The sequence below is a fragment of the Palaemon carinicauda genome, chromosome 41 (genome assembly GCF_036898095.1).
Source record: "Palaemon carinicauda isolate YSFRI2023 chromosome 41, ASM3689809v2, whole genome shotgun sequence".
Lineage (NCBI taxonomy): Eukaryota > Metazoa > Arthropoda > Malacostraca > Decapoda > Palaemonidae > Palaemon > Palaemon carinicauda.
Genome location: NC_090765.1, coordinates 61142763 through 61156099, shown reverse-complemented (window position 1 = coordinate 61156099; position 13337 = coordinate 61142763).

Genomic DNA, 13337 nt, shown 5'->3' with positions numbered 1-13337 from the left:
CTCGATCCAAGCTCGGACCAAGGAGGGACGGGCAATGGCTGCTGATGACTCAGCAGCTAGACCTAAAGGCTACCCCCCCCCCTGCTTAGTTCACAAGGGTGGTGAGGTTGCAGCTACCAAAGGAACTAACTAGTTTGAGCTGGACTCGGAAACTCTAAAAATGATTCTTTATCAGAAAATTAAATTTGGTACTAATTTGAGTCTAAAGTCTTGAATGAAAATTATGATTAAGGAATATTCAATAGAATTTGAGACTTACACAAGTAAGGAAAGCATCTTATAATATTTTGTTTACAAAAATTTACTATGATTACTTATGGCATTCAAAATAATTGTGAATCTCGAAGGAAATAAACCAATACGGTTAAATTTCTTCGCCTTTCAATATATATATATATATATATATATATACATATATATATGTGTATATATATATATATATATATGTGTATATATATATATATATATATATATATATATAAATATAATATAATATATATATATATCAATTCAAATAAATATAGAAATATTATCACTTTTACTAGAAATTAACGGAACGTAAGTACATTTCTTGACAATAAAGATGAATCTCGCCTTGACACATAATTTAGTCTTGAAATTTAACAAATAACTATCTAAAATAGCCATTAATATTGTCAAAAGAACGAAACTAACATTCATTTCTACATCTTTTTCCCTCGTAACTCAACTGCTACGAATTATTCCCTCGATATCGGAGAGAAGCGTATATAACTCTAGATTTCAATTTAAGCGTTCGTCAAAGGTTAAAGTTCCACGCTCCTCCCGTTTGGAGGAATTCAATTTACTACCACCATCTCAGGAAGGAATTGGGAGAGTAGAGAACAAAGTCCCTGACTAAATGAGGAGAGAGAGAGAGAGAGAGAGAGAGAGAGAGAGAGAGAGAGAGAGAGTAAATAAGGTTTTTGATATTCGCATGGAATATAACATGGTCTTCCACTGTCTTGGATTAGAGTTCTCTTGCTTGAGGGTACGCTTGGGCACACTATGCTATCTTATTTCTCTTCCTATTGTTATTTTGAAGTTTTAATAGTTTATATATAAAAGATTTACTTTAATGTTGTTATTGTTCTTAAACTTCTCTCGTAAGTTATTTTCTTATTCACTTTCCTCACCGAGCTATTTTCCTTGTTGGAGCTTTTGGGCTTATAGCATCCTGCTTTTCCAAATAGGGTTGTAGCTTAAAAAATACTACTACTACTACTACTACTAATAATAATAATAATAATATCTAGAGGGACACTCAGTAGAGCACAGAACTCCGTCGCGGCAGCTTATTTCTTGACATTTTGCTCAACCTTGACCTTGACATTTGAACCTTAACATGTAATAATTGGCGTGGATTTTCATACACTCAATCATGAACCAAGTTTGAAGTCTCTGTGCCAACGATGTCCAAACTTATGGCTGATTACGTGAATTGGACCTTCGTGACCTTGACCTTCAAAAATTTAAAAAATGCCATCTTTTTTTAGTAACAAGTAATACCTACAAGTTTCATTATTCTACGATTAAAATCATGACCAGAAAGCTGCTATTATTATTATTATTATTATTATTATTATTATTATTATTATTATTATTATTTTCTAAGCTACAACCCTAGTTGGAAAAGCAGGATGCTATAAGGCCAGGGGCCCCAACAGAGAAAATAGCCCAATGGGGAAAGGAAACCAGGAAAAATAAAATATTAAGAACAGTAACAACATTAAAATAAATATTTCCTATATAAACTATAAAACCTTTAACAAAACAAGAGGAAGAGAAATTAGATAGAATAGAATGCCCGAGTGTAAACACACACACACACGCACACACACACACACACACACACACACAAACAAACACATTAGCAAGGGTAAAACATAACCTAGTTAATTAATCATTCCTAACATCGATACATAATTTACAAATACCATCAGTGATATACTCATAATCACTAGTATATTTAGCTGGATGCGAATGTGTCCAAGTTTAGGAAAGCATTAATTAAATTCGACGCCGGAGGAAGTACGATCAGTAATGATAATTAACTAGTAATTACTAAATGATTTAAAGCCTTGGCTGATTCTGCATGAAAAATTAGCTTGGTTTTCTCTCTCGTGATTTCAAAGATAATAGATTAAGAATTCTATTGCCAAAAGAAAATTAATTTTTTTTTCAATGTTTTCACGATTCTGTTTATAAGCTGATGATGAAAATGATACAGACGAAATATACCATAGCTATGAATTCTCTCTCTCTCTCTCTCTCTCTCTCTCTCTCTCTCTCTCCTTATGTCTTAAATATACGGTTATCATTATCATTATTATTATTACTATCATTATTATTATTATTATTATTATTATTATTACTTGCTAAGCTACAACCCTAGTTGGAAAAGCAGAATGCTTTAAGCCAAAGGGCTCCAACAGGGAAAATAGCCCAATGAGGAAAGGAAACAAGGAAAAATGAAATATTCTAAGAACAGTAACAACATTAAAATGAATATTTCCTATATAACCTATAAAAACTTTAACAAAACAAGAGGAAAAGAAATGAATTAGAATAGTTCTAAATGATTTTTTTGTAGGCGTTAACAGGTACTGTATATACACAATTAGCTTTACGTAGATGCCATTTCCAGTTTTCAATTTGAATTCGAAACTTTTAAAAAGACTCCAATATCATCTACATTTTCGTAGAGTCAAATACTCAAACTACTTTTTTAATGTAATTTATTTCTATTTTTTTCTTAGTATTCGCTCAGTAATTTCTTTAACCATAATTGGGTTCTGAAGTAATTCAGGATAAATAATTTCAATTAGTCATTCGCTAACTGCCTGTCACAAAATAAAAATATATAATTCCCTAGGTTAAAAATAAGCCTACTTTCCTCATTATTCAAGTTAGTGCCAAGAGTCTACCTTATTTAAATGCTAACGACATTACTCGCTTTAACCGAAGTCTTACATTTTACAATTATTTTTTCTGTATAATTCGATATGGTTAAATGCAATATTCTCAATTAAGATCCAAAGGCTAATTAAAAACTAAATTAATTTTCCATTCGTTAAAACCAAATTAGTACACATTTGAACTTCCGAGACAACACATCGACCAGTCTCAGATATACCTAATTGATTAATCCCCATATGTACAGTTGGACGCAGAAATTCCCAGTACATCTCACTTTGAGGATGTAGCCCCGCTCATCAACTCTGCTATCTCTCCTTACACTAGCTGCTTGGTTACACGGCGCGCAGTAAGGGTGTGACGAGGTGTACTTTCTAAGAGCGAGATGTGTCAGGAATTCCCTGTGTCCAACTGTACATTCCCTTTCCTCTTTGTATCTGAAAATATTTTATTCTAATTGTTTTATTACTTTTCATATGGTTTATTCATTTCCTTATTTCCTTACCTCACAGGGGTATTTTCCCCTGTAGGAGCCCTTACTAACGTTTTTACTGCCGCTATATCGTATCTCTAGAGCGCAGCCCTTTCAAATTTATTCTTCAACATCATTACTATTATCAACATCATTACTATTATCATTGAGATTATTTACTCATCTGTTGTAGTTTATTTATTTCCTTGTTTCTATACCTCGCTGGCCTATTTTTACCTGTTGGAGCTCTTGGGCTTCCAGCATCTTGCTTTTTGAAATTGGGTTGTAGCCTTGCTTGTAGTAATAATAATAATAATAATAATAATATTAATAATAATAATAATAATAATAATAATAATAATAATAATGGTTAGAGTTCTCTTTGCTTGAGGGTACACTCGGGCACACTATTCTATCTAATTTCTCTTCCTTTTGTTTTGTTAAAGTTTTCTATAGTTTATATAAGAAATGTTTATTTTGCTGTTGCTGCTGTTCTTAAAATATTTAATTTTTTCTTGTTTCCTTCCCTCACTGGGCTATTTTCCCTGTTGGAGCTCCTGGGCTTACAGCACCCTGCTTTTCCAACTAGGGTTGTGGCTTGGCGAGTAATAATAATAATAATAATAATAATAATAATAATAATAATAATAATAATAATAATACTTTTAGGGAGTACAAGCAATTTTGGAATGCACTCATGAAAGAAAAAATAAATAAATAAATAAAAAAAAAAAAAACGTGTATGTATGGGTGTTCATGTATGAAGATCACCTACGCATTAAATCATTATTCCTTCATTAACGTATTCATTTACGTCTTCAATTATTGTTTGCTTTCATCCAAGTCATGCATTCACATACCAAAGACTAAATAGGGGTAACTGGAACTTTCTCGCTGACATTTCCAAGTATTGTTTGAACGGCAAACGTGTAATTACATGTAATTAGAGCTATCTGTTCTGGCATGCTATAAATTTCTCTTTCCTAATTGCTTTTCTTTCGGGAGACTCCACTGCTTAATGAAGTCAACGGCGGCTTAATGGGAAGAAAATTAATTTTGAAAATATCCAGAAAATTAAGAGGCTTTCATTAATAATTTTACTTGAGTAATGTGTATCATTTATAATAATAGTTTGGGTTTATTCAGTTGCATTAACGTAATATTAGTTCTGCTAACATAATTCTTATATCTTTTTACACAAATAAACTATAAGAGTAGTTGTCTATTGGATACGTCCCTGCCTGGTGACCGGCAAAGCTGGAGTTCGAGCTCAGCTCGAGGATGATAGTTTCTTGTAGTGTTTGCAACCTTGTGAGTTAAGGATGGGGTATTTGGGGGAGCCAATAGGTCTACCTTCTAAGTCATCAGCAGCCATTGCCTGACCTTCCCTGGTCCTAGCTTAGATGGAGAGTATCTAGGGCACTGATCATATGTGTATATAGTCTGTCTCTAGTGCATTGTCCTGTTAGGACACTGCCACTGTCCCTTGCCTCTGCCATTCATAAGTGGCCTTTAAAACCTTCAAATTGATATATCCGTACATAAGTAAGACCTCATGGTTTAACCCAGGATAGTAAACGATTGACATGTGTTTTAAATACTTAATCTCGTTTCATATACATAAAACTTCACTATGTCTGTGTACTGTTCACCAAGAGTAAAAGTTTAAATACATTATTTGACCACTGCTTTTCCATTATTACCGATATTGTGTAATTTATCAGAATACATTAATGATTACTGTTGCCACAGCATATATGAAGATAACAATATCATTTTCAGTTTCACACAATCATTATCATTATTATCATTACTAGCTAAGCTACAACACTGGTTGGAAAAGCAAAATGCTATAATGCCAATGGTTTCAACAGGGAAAAATTGCCCAGTGAGGAAAGAAAAATAAAGAAATAAATAAAGTATATGAGAAGTAATGAACAATTAAAAAAAAATCAAGAACAATTACAACAATAAAACAGATCTTTCATATACAGTATATAAACAATAAAACGAGACTTATGTCAGGCTGTTCAACAAAAAAGCATTTGCTGCAAGTTTGAACTTTTGAAGTTCTACCGATTCAACTACCCGATTAGGAAGATCATTCCACAACTTGGTCACAGCTGGAATAAAACTTCTAGAATACTGTGCAGTATTGAGCCTCCTGAAGAAGAAGGCATGACTATTAGATGAGGAGAATTAGGGTTTTCTTTATAGTCTCCGCTTATTTTACCTCCGGCAACGAAGTTGGAAGGAGGTTATGTTTTACTCCCTGTTTGTGTGTATGTTTGTTTGTGAACAGCTTCCTGGCCAATATTTTTATAGTTGAGTAATGAAACTTACAGGGATTTACTCTTATGTAGAAAGCTGGAAATATATAAATTTTAGGCAAGTCAAGGTCAAAGGTCAAGCAACATATCCAATTCACGTAATAGCCATAAGTTTGGCCATCGTTGTCAGAGAGACTTCAAACTTGGTTCATATCTGAGTGTATGAAAATCCACGCCAATTAATACATGTTAAGGTCAAAGGTCAAGGTCAATGTTGACCAAAGGTCGAGAAATAAGTTGCCGCAGCGGAGGTCTGCGATCTACTGAGTGCTCCGTTAACTATTTGCGTCTTTGATAAGATATGGAGTATAAGACCCAAGTATTTGTTTATAATTACTGTCGACAAATATTAATAGATATAATTTCTTTGAGAAGGTATTTTCTTCTACCATGGATTCTAAAGCCCTAAAATGCAATCCTTAAATCCATAAGCAGGAGAGAGAGAGAGAGAGAGAGAGAGAGAGAGAGAGAGAGAGAGAGAGAGTGTGTGTAATAAGGGGACCAGTGAGTGAGAGACGATTGATGTCAGGACAATATGTTCCTTATTGTCCCTCCATAGAATATACTTGACGTGGAACCTCTATTATTTTGCCTCTCTCTCTCTCTCTCTCTCTCTCTCTCTCTCTCTCTCTCTCTCAAAAATATCCTCCAGCTACAATTAAATCATCCATTTCTTTATATGAGCACACACAAATTATATATATATATATATATATATGTATATATATGTATATATATATATATATATATATATAACGGCAGCTGACACGTGGTGAGTATAAAAAGTGCATTATAGTTACAAAATGAAAAGTTAAAATATTTGATGGAATGTAGCATATAAATATATATATATATATATATATATACATACACACAAGATTAGTTATTCGCCCAACCATAATTTCCAATAAAGGGTGCATTAATTTCAACTGCAGCGTTTCAAAAATTCAGCCTCTTTTTCTGTAAGCCAACTTTCACAGTCTCCTCAACTTTCATTTCGTAAAAATGGAATCCTTGTATTAACATATGACCATATGTAGGAACCCTCATTCAAAAGTTTTCAACCCAACGAAGATAAAAAATTAATCTCTCTCTCTCTCTCTCTCTCTCTCTCTCTCTCTCTCTCTCTCTCTCTCTCGTAGAATTTCAGTGGTAGGAAAATATCAGGAAGGAAAATTATATGATCTCAACCTTTAAAATATTGCCTTCCACTGAATAATAATTTAATCCTATAATTAAGAAAATATTTCTTCCAAAATCCGAAATGTTATCCAATATACTAAAAGAAATACTGCAAATATCTTATAAAATTACAAAGGATGTCTATAATAAAGCTATGTTTTCAATACTGTTTCCAAGTATGTACGTTTAATATCACAAGGTATGTTATTAGAGACATGTTACTCATATTTATATACATGCATGTATATATATATATATATATATAGAGGTATATATATATATATATATATATACGTATTACATATGATCAGCACCCAAGCCCCCTCTCCACCCTAGATAAGACCAAGGAGGGCTAGGCAATGGCTGCTGATAGCTTAGCAGACAGGCCTTTAAGCTCTCCCATATCCCCATACTAAGGACACAAGGTTGATGAGGTTGCAGTACCAAAAGGAACTAACGAGTTTGAGCGGGACTCGTAGCCCAGTCTGGCAACCAACAAGCAAGGACGTTACCACCAGGCCGCCGCAACCCTAGATATTGAAGGGATAACTTCCTTTGCATCAACATAATTTTGGGAGATGATATACGCGCTTGAATCGATATCAAAGTAGAGGCCCACAGGCTGAATACCGCAGGGAATTTGCATACGTCTGTAGTACCCAATAATAGGGACAGGGGATGAGATAGGATTCAAAGGGTTTAGAGGCAAATAGGTTATTGCATAGCAATATCATGATATTTTCTGCTTTCATCACATATCAAGAGTTTCTTACGCGAATCTTCTACGTTGTTTATTGATGTTCCATTTTTTATATTTTTCTTTCTCGTTTCAGGTTTTATTATAATAAGGAAGAGTTATAGAGCTAGCTGGCTTCTAAATGTAATATTTGAAAGCATTTTTTATTTCATTACCTTTGTTGATTAATTTTCAATCAATTTTTATAATAATAATAATAATAATAATAATAATAATAATAATAATAATAATAAAAATAATAGTAAAATAATAATAAAAATAATAATAATATTAATTCTAATAATTTTAATGATGATAATAATAATAATAATAACAATACTACTACTACTACTACTAATAATAATAATAATAATAATAATAATAAAAATAATAATAATAATAATAATAATAATAATAATAATAATAATAATAACAATAGTAATAATAATAATACCTCGTCAACTTTAAAAAGCCTATAAAATAATAATAATAATAACAATAATAATAATAATTAAATTATAATAATACACCTTTGCCTACTTGAAAAAAAACCTATATTCTAATAACAACAACAACAACAACAACAACAACAACAACGAAGTGTATGATAATGAGGATAATGAACATGATGGTGACAAATGTGGATGCAACGCTCCATCATTGTCTACCCCAAAAGAAAATTACACTAGCAACAGATATATAAATTCGAACACCAACAGGAAGGCAATAACACACTTCCCCATTACTGTGAGTTATTATTCCGTCTGTCCCAAACACCCGAGACCCAGAATAATACGAAATATTCTTTGACCAAAGGTTAATCACGTGATATATGACCCCTTGACCCCCTTCTTATCAGAGCTTAGGACATTACTTCTCATAAATCCTCAGGAGATTTCATTAGGAACGATAAGGAAGCGATTTCACGTATTTGATTGCTTGCAGTTTGCTCTGTTTGGCGTGTTAGGATTATGACAATTGGTTACAATTTTTATTTCTTATTATTCATAAATCTATAAACTCCGAACAAGAAGTTGGAAGGAGGTTACGTTTTACTCCATTTTTGTGTATTTGTTTGCTTGCGTGTTTGTTTTATAACAGCTTCCTGGCCACAATTTTATTCGCAGAGTAATGAATATTGTAGGGATTAACGATTATGTAAAAATTTGGAAATGATTAAATTTTAGAAGGGCATGGTCAAAGGTAAAGGTCACGGTCAAGCAAAATGTTCAATTCACGTAATCAGCCATAAGTTTGGACATCATTGTCACAGAGACTTCAAACGGTTCGTATTTGAGTGTATGAAAATCCACGGCAATTATTACATGTTAAAGTCAAAGGTCAAGGTCAAGGTAGAGCTAAAGGCCGAGAAATAAACTGCTGCGCCGGAGGTCTGCACTCTACTGAGTGCCCCTCTAGTTCTTATTATGTTATACTCGTCCTACAATAGCGTTAACACATTTCTTCACTAAATATTACTCTAGGAATTTTGACTTGAAGATTAAACAGCATAATAGAACATTCAAATATTAGACGATGTTTTTTTGTGCAAAGAAGAAAAATATTATGAACATTATTTCTTTAATACTTTTAGTAAATACAAAAAGAACAAATGCATGTACAGAATATATATATATATATATATATATGTATATATATATATATATATATATATATATATATATATATATATACTGTATATATATATATATATATATATACATATATATATATATATATATATATAAACACACATACACACACACACACACACACACATATATATATATATATACACAGTTTATGCGTATATGTGTATGTTTATGTGAGAGAGAGAGAGAGAGAGAGAGAGAGAGAGAGAGAAAATATGCGGATACGTCAATTTCATACATAGTAAAAGCAAGAAACTAAACCCGGTAAGCGCTCTGTGTCAACAAGACTGTTAGAGCTTGCAACCTCTCTTCTATTTGTAATGCAAATAATACAATTCTGTAAGTAACTTCTTGCAAAGCTAAATGTACCCCGAAATGGAACGTCACCACTAATCCAAGAAGTTTCGAAGTTCCAAGCAACTTCAAATATGTATTTTTCCAAACTTCTGTGCAAAACCTTCATTCGGAATCAAATGAAGTTAACGATTCTAGGAGAGAAGAAGAAATGATTTTGACTCATTGGATCATAATATAAAATCAGTCTTGTCCTGCGTTAAGTTCATTTCTTTTTGTAGTGCCATAGCCTCCGTACTATGGCCTTACACTATTTTGGATTAAAGTTTTCTTGCTTGAGGGTACACTTGGGCACGCTGTTCTATATAATTTCTCATCCTGTTGTTTTTAAATATTATACTTTATACGTGAAAAATCTAATTTAATGTTGTTACAGTTCTTAAAATATTTTATTTTGATTGTTTATTACGTTTCTTGTAGTTTCTTTATTTCCTTGTTTCCTTTCCTCACTGGGCTATTTTTCCCTGTTGGAGCCCTTGGGCTCATAGCATATTGCTTTTCCAACTAGGATTGTCGCTTGGATAATAATAATAATAATAATAATAATAATAATAATAATAATAATAATAATAATAATAATAATAATAATAATAATAATAATGATAATCACTGTCCCTATCCTCTTCTATTTATGAGGGATCTTTAAACATAATTTTCCACTAGTTAATTTCATGAGACGATGAAAATGCTATTCTTAACAAATTGAAATTTATTACTAATTATTCTCTTCTATTCTGGACTCATGGTTTGTTTCGATAATTGTCGACTGTGTGCTTTAATGATTCAATATCATCCATAAATATCAAATGCAGATGTATATACTGTATATATCATTAAGGAAATATGTCTACTTAAAACTTGTATTTCTTTAAATATAAAATTGGAATCTAATGCCTACGTAACTCTGATAGTGTGCGGTCACTCAGGGGTCACCAATGTGCAGATCGCCAGCGGGGTGATAACTGCGAGATGAGGCCAAGGCAACTAACTTTAATTGGACGGAGCAGGAGTATATATACAACCAATTCCAAGCAAGAATGGCACAAAAATTGATACACAACACAAAGACTTAAACGGGTTATCAGTTCAGGGGAGAGCGATAACGATAATATATATATATATATATATATATATATATATATATATATATATATATATATATATATATATATATATAAACCACTACGGTGTACGAGAGATACAATAGTTTTATTATCAATTATTAATTTGTTGGCTCGGACCAGTTAAGGTCATGTCAATAAACGCTGACACAAATTTAGTAAAATATTAAAAATATAAACTTTGATTAAAAGCATAAGAAAAAAAAAGGGGGGGGGGGAATGGTAGTGTACAAGCGTGTGTGATACACGTGCAATACAATAGTTTTATTATTAAGCATTAATTTGTTGGATTCGGGCTGGCTAAGGTCATGTCAATCAACGCTGTCACAAATTTACAAATTTAGTAAAATCTTAGAAATACAAACTTTAATCAAACTCATATTGATAAAAGGGGAAAATGCTGTTTAAATTTCATTAGGGAGCGAGCCAATATTCCCTTAGCTTGAATAAATTTCCTTGAAAAAGATTCTTTGGGCGTTGTTATTTATACAAAACTCCGCTTGGCTAATATTTTTTTTATTTCAAATTAATGACAAATAATTTTATACTTAACGTAGATAATTTGAGATATAATTCAATCATAATAAAAGGGCTTGAGAAAGTAAGGGATATAAGGAATAATTCTATTCCCCCAAAATACTATACAATTTACCATTCATTTTTATATTTAATGTAATGATAAATATCCAATAACAACTAACGATATAAAAAATCGATAAATATTTAATAACTACTAACAACATCACGAGTAAAATAATGTCGAGAAATTGGACATTTATAACCAAATACAAAACATATTTTACTCTAAAAAATATTTCATAACCAACAATACCAAGAATTAATAAATATTCAATAACAACTAACGATAACACGAGTAAATTAATGTCGAGAAATTGGACATTTATATCCAAATACAAAACATATTTTACTCTAGAAAACTACACACACACACACACACACACACACACACACATATATATATATATATATATATAATTATCCCAAAAAGTTAGATTTGCGTTACACTTCCCGGGATCAAAAAAATTCTACTGTAGAACCTTCATAATTAAAAGATTCCATTTGCACGTCAGTCACATCCTTTGAATTGAATTAAATATTTTTCAAGCTCTTTAATTTCTAATTCCTTTGATGGCTTCTATGGTAATTAAGATTAATATTTCTAATAATGTAGATTGCTAATAAACTCGATAGTTCAGATGTAAATATGTCATTATCATTATCATTATTATTATCATTATTATTATTATTATCATTATTAGTAGCCAAGCTACAGTCCTAGTTGGAAAAGCAGGCTGCTGTACGCCCAAGGGTTCCAACAGTAAAAAATTACCCCAGTGAGGAAATGGAATAAAGAAATTAATAAACTGCAAGAGAAGTATTGAACAATCAAAACAAAATATTTTAAGAACAATAACAACAGTAAAACAACTCTTTCATATATACACTATAAAAATCCTAAGAAAATACAATAGGAAGAAAAATAAGATAGAATAGTAAGCCCAAGTGCGCTCTCAAGCAAGAGAACTCTACCCCAAGACATTGGAAGCCCAAGGTACAGAGGCTGCGATTTGGTTTTCTCCAGGCCCAGCTGACAGACTAAACCAATTCTACCAAGGGAAAATACCATTCAGAAAAAGATTTCTTCAATTGATCTATAGCTTTATTTCTGAGAATTTCACTATAGACCAATTAAAAATTAATTGCCTAAGCTTGTATTAGAATGTTCAAGGAAAAAATTTAATAGGACTGATTATCCTCGATTCTCAGAAAGAATGGAAAACTAAAACTCTTCTTTATTTATTCATACTCTGGATTCAGATGTTTGTAGTGATCGGTATATTTAAAATGGATGGGGATATTAAAAAAGTCGAGATTTCATATATTAGCTATTAATGATCTTCAAATTACATAAATAAATAAATGTGTGTATATATATATATATATATATATACATATATATATATATATATATATATTCATTCACGTACTGTATATATGGTATATGTGTGTTTATATATATATATATATATATATGTATATACAATTATATATATATATATATATATGTGTGTGTGTGTGTGTGTGTATATACATATATATACAAATATATATATGTATATATACATATATATACAAATATATATATATAATATATATATATGTGTATGTACAGACACACACACACACACACATATATATATATATATATATTGTATATATAGTATATATGTGCTTATATATATATATATATATATTTATTTACATTTGTATATTGTATATATAGTATATGTGCTTATATATATATATATATATATATATGTATATATATATATATATATGTATATATATATATATATATATTTATTTACATTTGTATATTGTATATATAGTATATGTGCTTATATATATATATATATATATATAAGTGTGTGTGTGTGTGTGTGTGTGTGTAAGAAACTAGTTATCCTCGGCAGTTTTTAATCGATTCCGTTAAAATTTTAGCAGGACTTACATTTTTTTCCTCCGCCAACGAAC